Source organism: Ornithorhynchus anatinus, chromosome 1, assembly GCF_004115215.2.
Source record: "Ornithorhynchus anatinus isolate Pmale09 chromosome 1, mOrnAna1.pri.v4, whole genome shotgun sequence".
NCBI classification, from domain to species: domain Eukaryota; kingdom Metazoa; phylum Chordata; class Mammalia; order Monotremata; family Ornithorhynchidae; genus Ornithorhynchus; species Ornithorhynchus anatinus.
Window position 1 is genome coordinate 22,156,619 of NC_041728.1, and position 18,302 is coordinate 22,174,920.

The 18,302-nt window shown below is 46.6% G+C and overlaps 1 long non-coding RNA gene across 1 annotated transcript; it reads left to right on the plus strand.

Annotated features, from left to right (window-relative positions):
• The first annotated feature begins 3,444 nt into the window (after window positions 1–3,444).
• LOC114806582 lies at window positions 3,445–17,652 on the plus strand. Its single transcript, XR_003754625.2, has 3 exons — window positions 3,445–3,926; window positions 11,363–11,548; window positions 17,568–17,652. It is a non-coding gene; the product is annotated as an uncharacterized LOC114806582 (long non-coding RNA).
• The last annotated feature ends 650 nt before the right edge of the window (window positions 17,653–18,302 follow it).

Consider the following 18,302-nt stretch of genomic DNA (forward strand, 5'->3'; position numbering starts at 1 on the left):
CGGGGAAGATCCTTGGGAAGGTGTTGCAGAGAGGGACTGGTTTATAAAAGGTGAGAAGATGCCAGTCGGCATAAAGATCAGGGCCGGCATTGAAGGGCTTGCTGGGTGGCACTGGAAAAGTTACCTCACCTCTTTGACTTACAGCAGCTGCCCCTGTAAGATGGCACTGATGGATGGGGCTTGGTACGCGGCAGAAGCTGAAAAATGGCTCGCGAGCCGAGAGTGCAAGATCAGGACCAAGTCAACTCGGTCCAGCCAGAATGTGGGCTTTTTTTCTGTTGGGAGCACTGGAGGTCTGTAGGGATTTAGGGAAAGTGGTCTGGTCACTCTATCCTGTTTGGATACAGTGAGAGGGTGGGGTTGGATGAAACTGTTCAGCGTGTGTGCGTGGCCGGGGGGGGACTGTGAGGGTTTCTGGGGGTGAGCGTTCCTGATTGCCAACTTTGACGAGAACCCAACCCCTGCGTTCTAGGAGACCCGGAGGTGCTGTGTGATCAAATTCTGAGGCAAATAGGATTCTTGGTGAACTAACAAAAAAGCCATAGAATAAAAAGCATTTCACAGAGTTGTTTTCAGTGGAACAATGCAGGGGGCATCCTATCTTTTAGTTTGTCACTTATGCTTTGTGTGGCCCTGAGTCTTGGCTTCTCCCTTCCCAGTACCCACAGCTCATCCCTAAGGCAGGTTTCCACTCTGTGCTCTGGCTAGATCATTTTGACGGAATTAAGTAATGTTCTCCTGAAGCCTCATTTTATGGGCAATATCAAGTGGTGGAAGAGGTACAGACCTGAGCTCATAGGCGACACAGAAGGGTGGGCAAATACTGTGGGGAAATGAGGCTTCTTGGAGGAATTATGATTTTAGTGGGGCTTTGAAGATGGGGAGAGTGGCGGTCTTTTGGATATGAAGGGGGGAAGGAGCTCCAGGCCAGAGAGAGGACATCGGCAAGAAATTGGCGACGAGACAGAGAAGATTTGGGTACAGTGAGTAGGTTGGTGTTAGAGGTGCAGGCTGGGTTATAGGAGTTCAGCGAGGTAAGGGAGGCCAGGGAGAGCTGATCGAGTGTCTTAAAAGCTGACGGTAAGGAGTTCTGTTTGACGTGCTCCTTGTTTGGGAAGCAGCACGGCCTGATGGAAAGAGTACGGGCCTGGGAGTCCGAAGATATGTGTTCTAATCCCAGCTCTGCCGCTTGACTGCCATGTGACCTAGGGCAAGTCATTTCACTTCTCTGGGCTGCAGTTTCCCCATCTGTAAAATGGGGATTCAATACCTATTCGACCTCCTAATTAGACTAAGCCCAGGACTGTCCTTGACATATAGTAGGCTTTTAACAAATACCATAATTATTATTGTTATTTGGAGGAAGATGGGCAACCATTGGAGGTATCTGAGGTGTACAGAGATGTGGACTAAGTGGTATTGTAGAAAAATGATCTGGGCAGCAGAGTCGGGTATGGACTAGAGAGGGGAGAAATAGGGGACGGGGAGGTCAGTGAGGAGGCTGATGAAGTAGTCGTGGTGGGATGTGATAAGTGTTTGATTCAGTGTGGTGGTTGTTTGGATGGAGGAAAGGGTGGGTTCTAGGGATATTATGAAGGTAAAACAGGATTTGGTGAGAAATTGAATGCGATGGTTGAATGAGAGATGATCCAAGGGCAATGCCAAGGTTACGGGCTTTTAAAACAGAGGGCAGATGTGTTGTTTACAGTGATGGGAAAGTCTGCGACGAGACAGGGTTTGGGTGGGAAGATGAGTTCTGTTTTGGCCATATTCATACATGCACTCTCTGTGGCCCAAGATAAGGAGGGCCTGTTGGTTTTTCTAATTGGGGTTTTTCAGTACTGTGGAACAAGAATGAGTTCACACCAGCAGAAATCAGTTTGAACAATTCCCGTTTGGCTAGCTTAGGTTTGTTGTTCATTTAGGATGTAACTGCAGTGTAGTAAGGATGAGAATTACTTTTTGTGGCTGGCAACTGAAAGCCAAAGCGGAACCAAAAAAATATTAGTAGCAGCTCAGTGTTAAAACAGTTTTCAATCCCTTCCCAAATGAGGAGAAACGAACACACACACGCACCGCCCCCCCACATTTGGACAAGACAAGCAGGAGAAAATTGTCCGCAGATTGACCATCCAGTGATGTTTATTGAGCATAGACCGAGGGCAGAACACTGTAGTAAGTTTGGGAACGAGCATCAGAAGTAAGAGACAACCGCCCGGGGAGGGGGGTTTACCATCGAGTCAATTCATGATGGGATCCCCTGGTTTTCAGCACAGATGCCAGGAACAGGAGTATCAATCCAGCTGAAGCCTGTGTCGGAAACGATTCGACAGCATAAGACAACAGGCCCGAATGGGTTGAGGCTGAGTGTCCGGCCCATTCAGGCGCCGTCCTGCTTCGTAGCATGAAGGTTCGTAAAAATGACCAGACGGCGCATCTTTACACATGGGATTCCCAGGCCTGCAACTGTCATGGATGGGGATTTTGCTGGGAGCAGTGCTTGGGGGATTTCCACCATAGTGTAGCATCGCCGGGCCTTCCCAGGACTGAAATTGGACAGAAGCCCTGATACGAACCATAATTGATAATCTAGAATGGCAGGCCCACTACGGAATATGCTTGTCTCCTCCCAAGCGCTTACTGTAGTGGTTTGTTTGCACATGGCCAACTTTGTTATGTTGTAGTTTTTATGAAGCGCTCCGTTCAGTGCCCCGCACAAGATAAGCACTCAACGACAGATGGATGGTAGGTGCTCAATAGTTGACTGATTGCCACGCTTTGGGAAATACATATTCTCCCCCTCACACCAGAAATTCACTCCAGAATCTGCCCCTTACCTGACCAAGTGTCACTGTAGAGGGAGGAACCACCTTTGGAACACCAGGCTGCGTGTTCCAAGATCACCAACTCCCATAACTACATCTTTGAATTAAAAATATCTAAGAGCAAATTTGGGGCCACTCAGCGGACTCAAGCCCCACAGTCCTCCTGAGGTGAATTTAGCAGGAACCCAGCCTGGGTGTCCCTGAGCTAATCAAGAGCGTGTCAGGCTCCCTGTTGACAGGAAATAAATCTGGCCCTTCTATAGTACTTCCCAGGTGCTCAGTACAATACACTGAACTGAGCAGGTGCTCAGTGAATACAATCACTACTGCTAATCTGTATTATCCCATCCCATTCTCCTTCTGAATAGGTTTTACCCCTGCTCTAAAGCAGTTCACTCTGAGCCACAAGGAGCCTGAAATTCCTCTGGCCACAGGACCCTGCTGCTCTTACTGTATTTATAATTGTTCATAATTGTTCCATTTGTTAAGTGCTTCCTATGTGCTAGGCTTTGTATTAAGCGCTGGGGTAGATACAAGATAATCGGGTTGGACACAGTCCTAATCCCGCATAGGGCTCAGTCTTAACCTCTATTTTACAGATGAGGCAACTGGAGAGAAGTGAAGTGACTTTCCCAAGGTCACCCAGCAGACAAGCAGTGGAGCTGGAATTAGAATCCAGGTCCTTGCCCTCATCCTTTATGCTGTTCTCGTGCTTTATGGTTTCCTCAGTCTTTATGTCTCAGTTGCCCACCCCTCCTGTTATTCAGGTAGATCTTGAGTCCTCTGGGGGCCAAGGACCATATCTAATTGTCCTCCGGGTCTTTTCTTCCCAGCACCCGGTAGAGTGGTTTGCACACAGTAGGCCCTAAATGTCCACCATTGCTCCTGCTCATCTACTGCAGCCCCGGGTGCAAACAATTCCAAGCTAAGGCTGAGAATTTCAGCCAGGAGAACAAAGGAAGCTCTGAGTGTTCCAGATCCCAGAAGCTCCCTCAGAGAGCAATGGGTAGCAGAGAAGACTCCATTTCAAATCTGGTTCCCAACGGCATCTCCTGTGTCCCTCCATAGACAGGCCGCCCCTTTTGAGATGGGGTCGTGCAGGTCTGTTTCCATGGAGACGGTTGCCCTGCTAGCCCGGTGGGACCAGTACTGGGGTTAGAATGGACCCTTCCCGGGAGGGATGGGATAGAATGTGGGCAGGGAATGTGTCAGTTTATTGTTGTATCGTACTCTCCCAAGCGCTAAATACAGTGATCTGCACATGGTAAGCGCTCAATAAATATGACTGAATGACGGAAGCTGGGTGGTTGGGCCCAGCCCCACGTCGGGGACGGGAGGCTGGCACCGCGCCCTGCCTCCATCCTCACCCAGAGGGAGGCAGAGAGGACAGCAGAGGGCACCCTGTGACAAGACCTCAGGGAACATACTGCGCGGAGCAAAAAGCCTCTTCTTTCTCATCTGGAACCAAACTCCCACAGCTTTTCTGCACCCAGATGAAACTGAGGAGAAAAGACACTTTCCCCAAAGGGAGGGGGACTCACCCATCCATCCCTCGGGTCCTTTGCTAAGCCCAGAAATCTTCAGTTCTGTCTTTCTAGAGTGCTTTTCATATTACTTAGCTCATTCGAGAAGCAGCATGGTATAGTGGAAAGAGCACAGGCCTGGGAGGCAGAGGACCTGGGTTCTAATTCTGGCTCCACCACTTGTCTGCTGTGTGACCTTGGATGCTCAGTTCCCTCATCTGCAAAATGGAGATTCAATACCTGTACTTCCTCCTACTTAGACTCTGAGCCCCACGTGAGACCTGATGAACTTGTACCTACCCTAGCGCTTAATACAGTGCTTGGCACATAATAAGCACTTAACAAATACTACAATTATTATTATTATTGTTACCTCACAAATGTCCTCAGGGATGTCCGATATCCCTGTGTAGTAGAGAGAGGAAGAGATCAATATCCCCATTTTACAGACGAAGAAACTGGGTGGCAGGGAAGTCAAGGGACTTGCCCAGGGTCTCCTAGCCAGCCGGTGACAGGGCTGGGCCTAGAACCCCAAGTCCTCCAACTCCCAGAATTGGGTGCTCTTCTCAGGGACTTCCACCCTGCTGGTCCACCCCAGGGCCGAATGCACTGTTAAGGAATTGAGGAGTTGGAGATTTTCATGGAAACGAGCCTCTGTTTTGCTCAGGCAGACTCTTCCACCGTGCGTTCTAATAGTTCTAAAAAGGGCACTGATTGAGGGCCCGCAGGGACGTCACATACTGTACTAAATGCCTGGGAAAGCACAACTTGGAAAGAGCACGAGCTTGGGAGTCAGAGGTTGTGGGTTCTAATCCCGGCTCCGCCACTTGTCAGCTGTGTGATTTTGGGCAAGTCACTTAACTTCCCTGTGCCTCAGTTTCCTCATCTGTAAAATGGGGATTAAGACTGTGAGCCCCGCGTGGGGCAACCTGATTACCTTGTATCCACCCCAGTGCTCAGAACAGTGCTTGGCATATAGTTAGTGCTTAACAAATACCACCATTATTATAAATAATGGGATATGTACAAAGTTATACTTAAGGGCCTTCCTAACTGCTTTTGTACTTCCTCCTAACTCAAAATGCTCTCTCCCCGCTTGATATTTTCTTTTTATATAAATGGTATTTGTTAAATGTTCACTATGTGCCAGCCACTGTACTAAGTGATGAGGGAGGTTCAAGCTAATCACGTTGGACACGGTCCATGTCCAACCTGGTGCTGACAGTCTTATTCCCCATTTTACAGCTGAGGTAACTGAGGCAAAGAGAAGTGAAGCGACTTGTCCGTGGTCACCCAGCAGAGAAGTGGCGGAACCAGGGTTAAGAACCCAGATCCTTTTGACTCCCAGGCATGGAGTCTATCCACTAGGGCAAGCTGCTTCTTGATGATGAGCTCCTTGAAGGCAGTGGTTGTATCTACCAACTATTGCATTCTCCCAAGAACCTAGTACAGTGCCGGGCACCTGGCACTCAGTCTATAAAATTGATTGATGATTGATTGATTACAACAGGAAGAAGTGGCCCGTTCCCTGCCCACTCAGAGCTTACACTTGGGCTTCAGTGTGAACCCACCCCAACCTTTTCAAGGGAAATGAGCTTGGAGGTCAGGATGTCTTACCGGCTCCCCGTGACTGCTCACAGCCGCTCGTTCCTCTGGCCGGAAAATCCAGAAATTTAGGATTTTTCTCCCCCTCTTCTACTTCTCCTTCCTCTTTTGTTTTTCTCTGTTCTTCTCTCATTTCGGCTCTTCCCCAGCATTTTCAAGAGCTTCTCCCTCCGAAGAAGTATTTTTAGGTTCCCTTTCTGGCTCTCGGTGGTTCTCGGTGACGGAGGTCGGCTTCCTGTGTTCTCCTTCTTTCACTCCCTGACTCAGAGTGAGAAGCGGCCCCTGGCCTGACGTCTCGCTGTGGCGTTAGTTAAGCCCTTACTACATGCTAACTCCCGAGGTAGGTACCCGGTTATGAATTCAGACAGAGTCCCCGTTCCGCTTGGGGCTCACAATAGGTCTTATTCCCATTTTACAGAGAAAACTGAAGCCCAGAAGATAAGAGTGCGGCCCAAGGTCACAGAGTAGGCCAGTGGCAGAGCTGGGACATAAACCTAGATCTTTTGACTCACAGTCCCGTGCTCTGTACACTTGACCACGTCGGCTTGTTCTCAACCCAGAGTTTCTCCCCTTGCTCTGAGCCTTCAAGAGGAAGATATAACTTTGATCAACTTTTGTGCCTGTTTTCTCATCTGTAAAATGGGGGTGAACTGCCTGCTCTCCCTCCTAGGTTGGGAGCCCCGTGAGGGGAAGGGACTATGTCAGATCTGATTATCCTCTATTGTTTAGTGTAGAGTAAGTACTTAATGAATACCAGTGTTATTAAAGAAGACTTCCATCAAAAGCCTGTTTTGGGGGAGGGAGGAAAAAGGAAGAGGTCAGAGGAAGAAGCGTGGTCTGGTAAAAAGAGCAGGGGCCTGAGAGTTAAGGGACCTGGATTCTAATCCTAGCTCTATCATTTTATGAATTTATTTTTATGGTATTTAAGTCCTTGATAGGTGCCAGGCACTGTACTAAGCACAGGCATACAGAAAAGCTAATAAGGGTGGACTCAGTCCATGTCCCACATGGGGCTCGGTGTCTTAATCCCCATTTGACTTATGAGGTAACTGAGTCACAGAGAAATAAAGTGACTTGCCCAAGGTTACATAGACAAATGGCAGAACTGTTCCCTCTCCTATTTTATTGTGATATTTGTTCAGGACTTACCGTGTGCCAAGAACTGTACTAAGCGCAGGGGTAGATACAAAATAATCAGGTCCCACATAGGGTTTGCAGGCCAAGGAGGAGGGAGAACGGGTATTGAATTCCTATTTTACAGATGAGGAAACCGAGGCACAGAGAAATTAAGTGACTTGCCCAAGGTCACACAAAAGACAAGTGGCAGAGCTGGGATTAGAACCCAAATCCTCTGACTCCAAGACCCGTGCTTTCCACTAGATCATGCTGCTTTCCAGGGAGTCACAATGTAACTTGGGACTCCCCAGCTCCCAAGCCCCCTTAGCAGGCTCACTTCACTCCCTGTGAGAGAGGCTTGGTGTCTGTTGTCGTGGTCTGAGGAGCAAGTGTCACAGCATATGACCCTTCACAGCTTTGACTGTACACTGGAATAGATGTTCCTAATTAAAGTGAAAAGCAGTGGATAGAACACGGGCCTGGGAGTCAGAAAGACCTATGTTCTGACCCCACTTCTGCTACTTGTCTGCTGTGTGATCTCGGGTAAATCACATAACTTCTCTGGGCCTCAGTTACCTCATCTGTAAAATGGGGATTAGGACTGCGAGCCCCAAGTGGGACATGGAATGTGTCCAACTTAATTATCTTATGTCTACCCTAGCGCTTAGTACAGTGCCTGGCACATAGTAAGCATTTAACTAATACCCTTAAAAAATGTGAAGCCCTCTTTCCACCCCTGATGCATTATTCTGACTTCTCAGTGTTGGCTGGTATATTGATACCCCTGCTTGTCCTCCCCTTGGGATGCAGTGCTCATTTCTTGTAACTGTACTGTACTCTCTCAGCTGCTTGGTACCGTGCTCCGCACTCAATAAATAACATATTTACTTGCATAATTATCCCTCTTTTTTGCATAGTTTTTGTACCCCCAAATCAGGATTGGGGTTATTGTGTGAGGAATTAAAATCTAGTGGTAAGGGAAGCAGGAGAAAAAAGAGGAGAAGAAAACAGGGAGAGAACGAAGAGGAAAGTAAGGGGGTGACTCTTTTTTATATTGCTGTCTCCCAAATCCCAGTACAATAGGCACTCAGTAAATTACTGCAACACCCCCTTCCCCTCCTCTCTTCCTACCTTGGAGTGCACCTGTTTTAAAGAACAAATTCACCTGTTGCAGGTGTGCACCTTAGCATTGCCAACCCTTCCCTCTTCCTACACTAGAAAATGCGTTCATGAGAAGCAACATGGTTTAGTGGTCAGAGCATGGGCTTGAGAGTCAGAGGACCTGGGTTCTAATTCTGGCCCTGCTACATGTCTGCTGTATGACCTTGGGTAAGTCACTTCACTTCTCTGGGCCTCAGTTACCTCTCCCGTAAAGTGGGGATTAATAGTGTGAGCCCCCATGTAGAACAGTGCTTGGCACATAGTAAACGCTTAACAAATACCACCATCATTATTAACATATCTACCCCAGTGCTTAGAAAAGTGCTTGGCACATAGTAGGTGCTTAACAAGTACCAAAATTATTATTATTATTATGTTTTAAATAAGCAACTCCTCTTTGGAGTAAACACTCTGACCCTTCTCATCTTCCTACCCTAGCATGTGCTGCTATCACTACTGATGATTACTGCGGGGGGAACGAAGAATGATCTTATTTCCTCCAGAAAAATCAGGGTGGAGAAGGGGGAAATTGCCAAGACAATTATACGAGTAAATATGGAACCACTGAGTGATCGCTAGTTATCCCATCCTGTCTGTACCCACTTGTTTATCAAGTCCTGACCATCCCCACCTTGGAAATTCACAGAGAATTTCAAGAAGAGAGATCAACAAGAGATTGAGATGACTCAACAGAGTCCCTAATAAGGGTGGAATCACCTTAAAGACATTGCAAAGTCTCCACCACGCTCCAGGGGAGGGACTTTTGGGGTGATGGATGGGGTTGGATTGACGTCCAGAATGAAAGGGGATTTCTCCAGGGAGCCTCCGCTGGGGTGGGCATTCGCTGCTGGAAGGAGAGCCTTCTGGAAGGATTTCTTTCAAAATCCCTGCCTAACCCCAACTTTTCCCAGCTGTGACCCTTCCAAATCCCTGTGTTTTCATTCTTTTACAACTCTTTTTATGATTCTTTATCCATGTGCTTTGGTTGCTTATTGGAGAGGCAGTGTAGCCTAATGAAAAGAGCTCAGGAGACCCAGGCTCTAATCCCAGCATTGCCACTAACCTGCGGTGTGGCTTCAGGCAAGTCACTTAACTTCTTTCTGACTCAGTTTCCTCATATAATAATAATAATGGTATTTGTTAAGCACTTACTCTTGTCAAGCAATTCGAATTGGACCCAGTCCCTGCCCCATGTGGGCTCACAGTCTCAATCCTCATTTTACAGAAGGGATAACTGAGGCACAGAAAAGTGAAGTGACTTGCCCAAGGTCACTGAAGCAGACAAGTGGTGGAGTCAGGATTAGAAACTGTGACGTTCTGCTTCCCAGGTCCGAGCTCTATCCACTACGCCATGCTCCTTGTCGTATGAAAAGTGGAGATAAAATACCTGCTTTCCCTCCTTCCTAGATTGTGAGTTCTATGTAGGTCAGAGCCAGCCTGATATGATTGACTGGAATCAATCCCAGCATTTAGCACAGTGTTTGGCTTCTATAAGCACTTATTAGATACCATCATTATACATTTTAGCCTAGTAAATGGATGCAGTGTTTTCATCATGCCAGTATTTCTATCCAGGAATATTTTCATTTGGTTTGAGTCCCAGTGATATACACCAGTCATATAATTAATCAACCAGTAGTATTTACTGAGTTGTTACTCTGTGCAAAGCACTGTACTGAGCACTTGGAAAGGTACAGTAGAATTAGCAGACATGATCCCCATCTTCAAGAAACCTACAACCTAACAGGGGAGATAGCCATTAAAGTCAATTACAGATAAGGGGAAGCAACAGAGTTTAAAGATCATATCCCTAAGAGTGGCAGGTGATCACCCAAAGTCCCCAAATCTACCCACTCCACCCAAGTGGATAGAGTTTTGCCTTGGGAATCAGAAGAACCTGGGTTCTAATCCCAGATCTGCCATTTGTCTGCTGTGTGACCTTGGACAAGTCACTTTACTTGTCTGTGCCTCCTTTACTTCATCTGTAAGACTGAGCCCCTTGTGGGATGTGAATGGCATCTTACCTTATTAGTTTGTATCTACACTAGCGCTTAGTACAGTGGCTGGCTCATAGTAAGCAATTAACTAATACAATTTTTAAAAAATGTTTAGGTGGCCGGGAAGTAGCAGTAGAAGGGGAAATCGGGTGGGGAGATGAGCAGTTTTATGGAGGAAGCCTTCCTGGATGGGATGTGGGAATCAGTCCAAATGCTTAACTGGCATCTGGAAGAAACTAGAGCCAAATGTAATACTTGCCTCCTGTGAATTTATCAGGGGTTGCACCTATCAGTCAGTGGTATTTAGTGAGAGCTTACTGTGTGCAGAGGACTGTACAAAGCACTTGGAAAAGCACAATTCAATAGAATAAGTAGACATGAGCCCTATCTACATGGATTTTACAGTCTACAGCGAGAGACGGACATGAAAATAAATTCTAGAAAGGGGACATGGCAAAGTAGAAGGCTGTGTTCCTAAGTGCTGTGGGGTTGGTTAAGTACGTTAGGGGGACACAGCCAAGAGGCAATCCCTGTCTTTATGGAGCTTACGATCTAACAGGGGAGATAGACCCCAAATAATTTATAAATAGGAAGAAAAGAGAACAGAAAGGTAAGTGAATAAAAAGGACTTATAGGTAGGGAATGTGTCGGTTAATTCTATTGTATTGTGCTCTCCTGAGCGCATAGTACAGTGCTATGCACATAGTAAGCACTCAGTAAATACTATTGATTGATTAAAGAGTAGGCATAACAACCAAAATGTACAAAAATGCCATGGATGGCTGTGAGTGCAGAAGGTGCTGAGGTACGAGCTGAGAAGCTCAATCAATCAGTGCTATAAATTGAGCACTTTCTGCAGAGCACTGTACTAAGCACTTGGAAGAGTACAGTACAGAAGGGTCAGTAGACACATTTCCCGCTCACAAGGTGGTTACGGTCTAGAGAGGATGTGACCTGGAGACTAGGAAATTCATGAGGAAAAGCCACCTTGGGGAGATGGAATTTCAGGAGGGCTTTGAAGGTGGGGAGAGCTATAGACAGGGCAGGATTTAGGATAAAAAATACTCATTAAATTGCCACTAAGTTCCTTAATTATTGCTTATTCTTTATCCTGGTAAACCTTTGTCTTCCCCAGAGCTAAATTCCTGGCATGAGATGGCAGAAACAGCAAGGAAGCAGGATGAAGCATACAGTCACCCGGAGCCACATAGGCCTCTGGGAGAATCCTGGGTCCTACAGTAACCAGAATGAGTTCTCATTAGCAAGTGTGACTAACCCCTGAGTCACTCCACTGGCCTGGAACTGAGCTGAGTTATTTCTAGTAAGAGACCTAAACCTAATTCAACTGTATTATTGTGGATTTTTAACTGACTTCTGGGTGATTGTACATGAATTCTTTCTTGGATTCTATGATGATGACATAGGTGATGATGCTGGTGGTGATAACAGTATTGGTGATGATGTCTCTGGTGGTGGGGGTGGTGATGATGAGGATGATGGTGAGCGATTCAGCCTGGACCCCAGGACAACTCTAGAATCCAATTGAGAAAGAGATTCCCTGCAGTCCCTGGTGATCTCCCTTTAGGAATTCTGGAAGACAATCCCCAGACAGATGGGAGAGTAATACTTTCCACTTTATTGGAGAATGGGGAGAGGGAGAATGGGATTCCTAGTCAGTGCCTCTGGTTTGGTGAAAGTGGGTTAATAATATTATAATATTATTAACCTAACCTCCCTGGTGCAAAGAGACGAGAGAAGGCCCCGGGCTTGACAGCCTGAGTTTTGAAAACCCTCGCTGCTAAGGATTCTCCCAGAAATCATACAACTCTAAAATCTGTTCATTATGAGGACCACTTCTGTTCTCCCCAAAGTCAGGTGGAATGGAACACATTCCTTCAAGATTTTAAGCTGCAACACTTAGAGAGAGTTCTTATAGGGCCCCAGAGGAAGCACCTGGTTTTGTTTTCACACCTCCTTTGCCCACCCCCCTCAGTATGGAAGAAGAGAATGCCTTTAAGGAGCCCCGAGGGACTGTATCCCCTCTCCAGGGAGGAGTCACTTCCTCAGAGCTAGGTGGGAAGCAAAACGGCCCTGCTGGAACTAGCTATTCCCCAACCCAGTTATGCCTTCACCCAGACCTTTGATTTCTCTCACTGCGAGACTGGGTTCTCCCTAGGAACGGTAGCCATGTTTCCTGAGCAGAGAGTGGGCCCAGGCAGGGTGGCCAACCACCGGGAAAGTCAGAAAGACTGACAGACATTTGGGTGGGTGGTGGAAATGCCAGAGGCTCCTGTCAAGGGGGATAGGCAGCTTTGGGACAGCAGGAAAGACTGATCGGGACAGAGAGCCTGTGTGAGAGAATGGATTCTAGGGCTGGAGATTTCTGCGGTGCCGCTCACACTCTCTGATCTCTGCCTGCCGTGTTCACGCTAGACCTGGGTAAGAAAGGCGAGCAGATGGGTTGGGGGCAACATATTGCCAAGTGCACGTGAGAATTTGATAGGCAAAACATTTAATCAGTTGATAGCATTTATTGGTCCCCCCAGCCTTGGGCAGAGCACTTTACTGAGCGTTTGGGAGAGTGTGACCACAGCATTGTGCCAATGCTGTGCCATAGAACCATAGTTCAATGGTGCTGCCAAGGTCTTCACTGGCCTTGTTTAACAACAGGCCTTTCTTCAGGGCTCCTGCTGAGCCCGACTGCTTCACGGAAGCCAAAGGATGGGAAAGGAGGGCAGTGGAAAAGACACTCTCTCTCCCTCTCTCGCCCTCCCTCCCTTCTCCCTCTCTTACTATGTGCAGAGCACTGTACTAAGCACTTGGAAAGTACAATTAAGCAATAGAGACAATCCCTGCCCACAGTGGGCTTACAGTCTAGAAGGGATGAGACAGACATCAAAACAAGTAAACAGGCATCAATATAAGTAAATAGAATTATAGATATATACACATCAAAACAAGTAAATGGGAAAAATATGGAACGTTTCACGAATTTGCTTGTCATCCTTGCCTAGGGCATCAAACAGTAACTCCTCACCATTGGCTTTAAAGCAGTGGATCACCTTGTCCCCTCCTACCCCACTTCATTACTCTCCTACTACAACCCAGCCCGCACACTTCACTTCTCTAATCATGTTGGTATTTGTTAAGCGCTTACTATGTGCAGAGCACTGTACTAAGCGCTGGGGGAGATACAGGGTAATCAGGTTGTCCCATGTGAGGCTCACAGTTAATCCCCATTTTACAGATGAGGTAACTGAGGCACAGAGAAGTGAAGTGACTTGCCCACAGTCACACAGCTGACCAGCGGCAGAGCCGGGAGTCGAACCCATGACCTCTGACTCCGAAGCCCAGGCTCTCTCCACTGAGCCACGCTGCTTCCCAATGCCAACCTACTCACTGTATCTCAGTATCATCTATCTTGTCGCTGACCGTGCCGTCTGTCACGTCAGACCTCTTGCCCCCATCCTGCCTCTGGCCTGGAACGGTCTCCCTCCTCATATTTGACAGACAATTACTCTCCCCCTCCTTCAAAGCCTTATTGAAGGCACATCTCCTCCAAGAGGCCTTCCTTAAGTCCTCTTTTCTTCCACTCCTTTCTGCATCACCCTGACATGCTCCCTTTTTATATACCCTCCCGCCCCCGCAATCCCACTAGCACTTATGTACTGTAATTTATTTATTTATATTAGTGTCAGTCTCCCCCTTCAGACTGTGAGCTCATTGTGGGTAGGGAATGTGTCTGTTATATTGTTATAGTGTAGTCTCCCAGGCGCTTAGTACAGCGCTCTGAACACAGTAACTGCTCAATAAATACGACTGACTGACTGACTCACCTCCTCTCTACTCCCCCACCTCCCAGTAGTTATTAACCGGGGTGGGGGGTGTGGCGAGGGCAGCTGAACCAGTCAGCCGCTAGTAGTAATCCATGCTCTGCCTCTCCCTCCTGCTGTCATGTACGCTGCTCTCCCTGACATTTGACTCCTGATATCATTTCCACCATAACCATTCATTCAATCGTTCAGGCTTATTTATTGAGCGCCTACTGTGTGTAAAGCATTGTACTGAGTGCTTGGAATAGTACGATGCAACAACAAACAGACACACTCCCTGCCCACAGCGAGCTTACAGAGGCCACTTTCTGGCAGCCCCAGGAAAAATGGCATCAGAAGTTGTACGGCAGCGAGAGTAGCCAACTTGGAAGTTGGCGGGGGGTGGGTGGAGGGAAGGTGGGGAAGAGTCACTGCTGCACGGCCTCTCTGTACCGTTGATAGACTCTGCCACAGCCACCACCCCGGCTGAAAGTGGGACCTTCGGAGTCCTGCTGGCCAGAGTTCGGGTGGAAGGCCAAGGACCAAAATGCGCTGATGAGCCTTCCCAAAGCAGGGCACCCGATTACTTTCTTACCTGGCCATCTAAACACAAATAGGTCTCTGTGCACCTTCCTCATTTGTTATGACCATTGGTTTTTTGGCTCATGCTCTCCCTCCTGCTTGGAACTCCTTCCCCTTTCACCTCCAGGAGTTTTTTGTTTTGGTTTGATTTTTTAACAGTATTTGTGAGGTGCTTACTATGTGCCGGGCGCTGTGCTAACCATTAGGATAGATACAAGCTAATCGAGTTGAACACAGTCTGGGTCCTACAAGGGGCTCACAGTCCTAAACCCCATTTTATAGAAGAGATAACTGAGGCACAGAAAAGTTAAGTGATTTGCCCAAAGCCACACAGCAGACAGGATTAGAAATCAGATCCTCTGACTCCCAGGCCTGCGCTCTTTCCACTAGGCCGTGCCGCTTTCTCCGTCACAGCTCCTCCATCTTCCAAACCCTCTGAAATCACATCTCCTTCAGGAGGTCTTCCTTGATTAAAGTCTAATTTTCCCACTTCCTATTTCTTCAGGTGCCACTTCAACGGTTTCATGCCCCCTTAAGATCACAGAACAATGCATATACCCTCAGAGCACTTACATAATATAATATCTATTTACTCTATCACATCCTCCTCTATGTAATTTATTTTGCTGTCTGTCTGCCCAGCTACACTGTGAGCTCCTTGAGTATAAGGATCGTGCATTCTGTTTCTACTGTACTCCCCCAAGTATTTAATAAAGTACAGGAGGTACTCAACAAATACTCTCGATTGATTAATCTTTTGTTTTAAAGTCCGTGATGGGGCTGAGCTAATCACTGCAACATTCTGATGTGTTCCCCAAAGCTAGCACTGAGAGGAACTCAACAGTTCATCTACCTGCCTACCTATCCATGCCTGTGGTAAGATCGCAGGGGACTGTTTGTACTCTTTAGTCACCCCTCCCTCAGCTCCACTGCACTTCCTTCCATAGCGGTAATTTATTTATATTAACACCCATGTCCCCCTCTAGACTGTTTTCTCCTTGTGGGCAAGGAACGTATCTATCAACTCTGTTATATTGTACTCAGATGTTTAGCACAGCGCTCTGCTCTAAGTAAGCACTCAATCAATACAAATGATTGATCATTCGACCTATCTTGAACACCCCTGGAGTTGAAAGTGGTAAGTCTGATAATAGCGATTTGAAACCTTCTCCTTGGATGTGCCAGTCTCAGATTTTCTTCCCCACAGTAGATGTGGAGAGTTGGTTAATGGTTCTGTGTGCAGAGGCCACTTGTCAGCCATTACCCAGAATGTAATGGGTTTTTGTTGTAAAAGATGGGTGCCACTGAATCGTCCTCTCTCACCTTGAAATTAAACATCTCATTTCAGCTTTGGTGCTCATGGGCTAAAGCTGGAAAAGGCCATTACTCTGTTACCATGTTCCAATCCACTTCAGTGACACTGGTCTATGGAGGAACAACTTTTTTCCTCAGTGGAGCAATAATTTACACAAGGTTCATCCTCTTTGTTGGCAGAAGCTCAACCTGATCCCCTGGCTTCAATGCCTGCTCTCCTTCCCTGCTAGACCATGAGCCCCATCAAGGTGTCAGACCTGATTACCTTGAATCTACTCCCGTGCTTAGAATAGTGTTTGGCACATAGTAAATGTTTTTCAGGCACTTATCCTATCTCGCCTTGATGACTATATCAGCTCCTTGCTGATCTCCCTGCTTTCTGCTTCTCTCCACTCTAGTCCATACTTCACTCTGCTAACTCGATCTTTTTTCTACAAAAATGTTCAGTTTATGTTTTCCCACTTCTCAAGAACCTCCGGTGTGGTTGTCCACTCACCTCCGCATCAAACAGACATTCCTTACCAACGGCTTTAAAGCACTCAATCACCTTGGCCTCTCCTACCTCACTGCACTACTCTCCTACTTTAACCCAGCCCGCACACTTCAGTCCTCTAAAGCCAACCTACTCACTGTCCCTTGATCTCATCCATCTCATCGTTGACCTCTCTCCCACATCCTGCCTCTGGCCTGGAATGCCCTCCCTCCTCAAATCCGACGGACATTTACCCTCCCTGACTTCAAGCCTTATTCAAGGCACAGCTCCTACAAGTGGCCTTCCCTGACTAAATCCTCATTTCTTTTTCTCCCTCTCCCTTCTGCATTGCCCTGACTTGCCCCCTTATTCACCTTCCTCACAAGCCCCACAGCACATATGTACATAATTCATAATTTATTTATTAATGTTAATGTCTATCTCCCTCTCTAGACAGTAAACTCATTAGGGGCAGGGAATATGTCTAGTATATTGTGCTGTACTCTCCCAAGTGCTTAGTACAGTATTCTGGTTGCAGTAAGTGCTCAATGAATACGACTGGTTGACTGATTAGCAAACACCACTCTTATTATTAGAGCTTCTATTTCAACTTCTAAAACTGTCTCAGGCATCACGAACCAAATTCTGTTTCCCTCCAAGCTGGATAGAATTTAACTGGCCGGTCCCTGGGATTATGCCAAATTGTTATGCTTACTGTTAGGATACTGTAAGTAAATTCACCTTTTACACTCACAACTCAGAGAATGTGGGAAGTTTTCCAGCCCTATGGGTACCACAAAGACATTGGCCCACAGTAACTGCAGCTGGAAGTAAGAAACTAAAATTCACACAATTTCACCCTTCCCGAGCAATAAACCTCTGAACAGAATCCCCAGAAACTCCTCAGTACCACTTTGACAGACTCTTGGCTCTGAAAAAAGGAGAAATAGAAGGTAAAGACCTTGGAACTTCTTCTTTATGTTCATAGTTTTATCTTTTCTCACATTAGAGTGACAGGAACAGAGAACCAGGGTAGAAATGGTATGATTGATACATTTACAAAATCACTAGTGGTTAAGTACTTTCAGGGGAAATTGAGACCACAGAATCTGTTCTGCTGAGCTCTTACAACTCTTTGGGGGTGGTTCTGTTTTTCACAGGCAGATAATTTGGAACTTTGGAGGCCCTAAATGCAGTCTGACCCAACAAGGTAACACTGTGACTCAAGAAATAAAGACTTGTAAGCTCATTATGGAAAGGGAATGTGTCTGCTAATTCTGTGTTTTGTACTCTCCCAAGCACTTAGAACAGTACTCTGCAGAGAGTAAGTGCTCAGTAAATACCATTATTGATTGATCGGGCAGGGAACGTGCCGATCAACTGCATTGTATTGCACTTTGCCAAGCATTTAGCACAGCACTCAATAAAAGCCATTGATTGATTGATTAATCTCAACCTTTCTCAATTTCAGCAGACAAGTTATTCTCACAGCCATGAAGTTGAATGATACTTCTCGTGCTCAAATGTGGGCTCTAAATCCAAATCCAATCTAGCATAGGAAAATGGAGAATTGAGCCAATTATCAAGGTAAATCAGATTTTAAATACTTTTAACCAAAATAGCCAATGAAACCAAACTGGTTTTTTGTTTATGGTTTTTTTTTGGCTTGAATTAGCTGGGTAATTAAATAAACAAGATTATCAAGGCACACTTAGCTTGGAGGGGAAACTTCATGAATGGGTGTTGACTGGAGAAGCAGTGTGGTCTAAGTGGATAGAGCATGGACCTGGGAGTCAGAAGGTCATGGGTTCTAACCTTGGCTCTGCCAATTGTCTGATGTTGACCTTGGGCAAGTCATTTCACTTCTCTGGGCCTCAGTTACATCATCTGTAAAA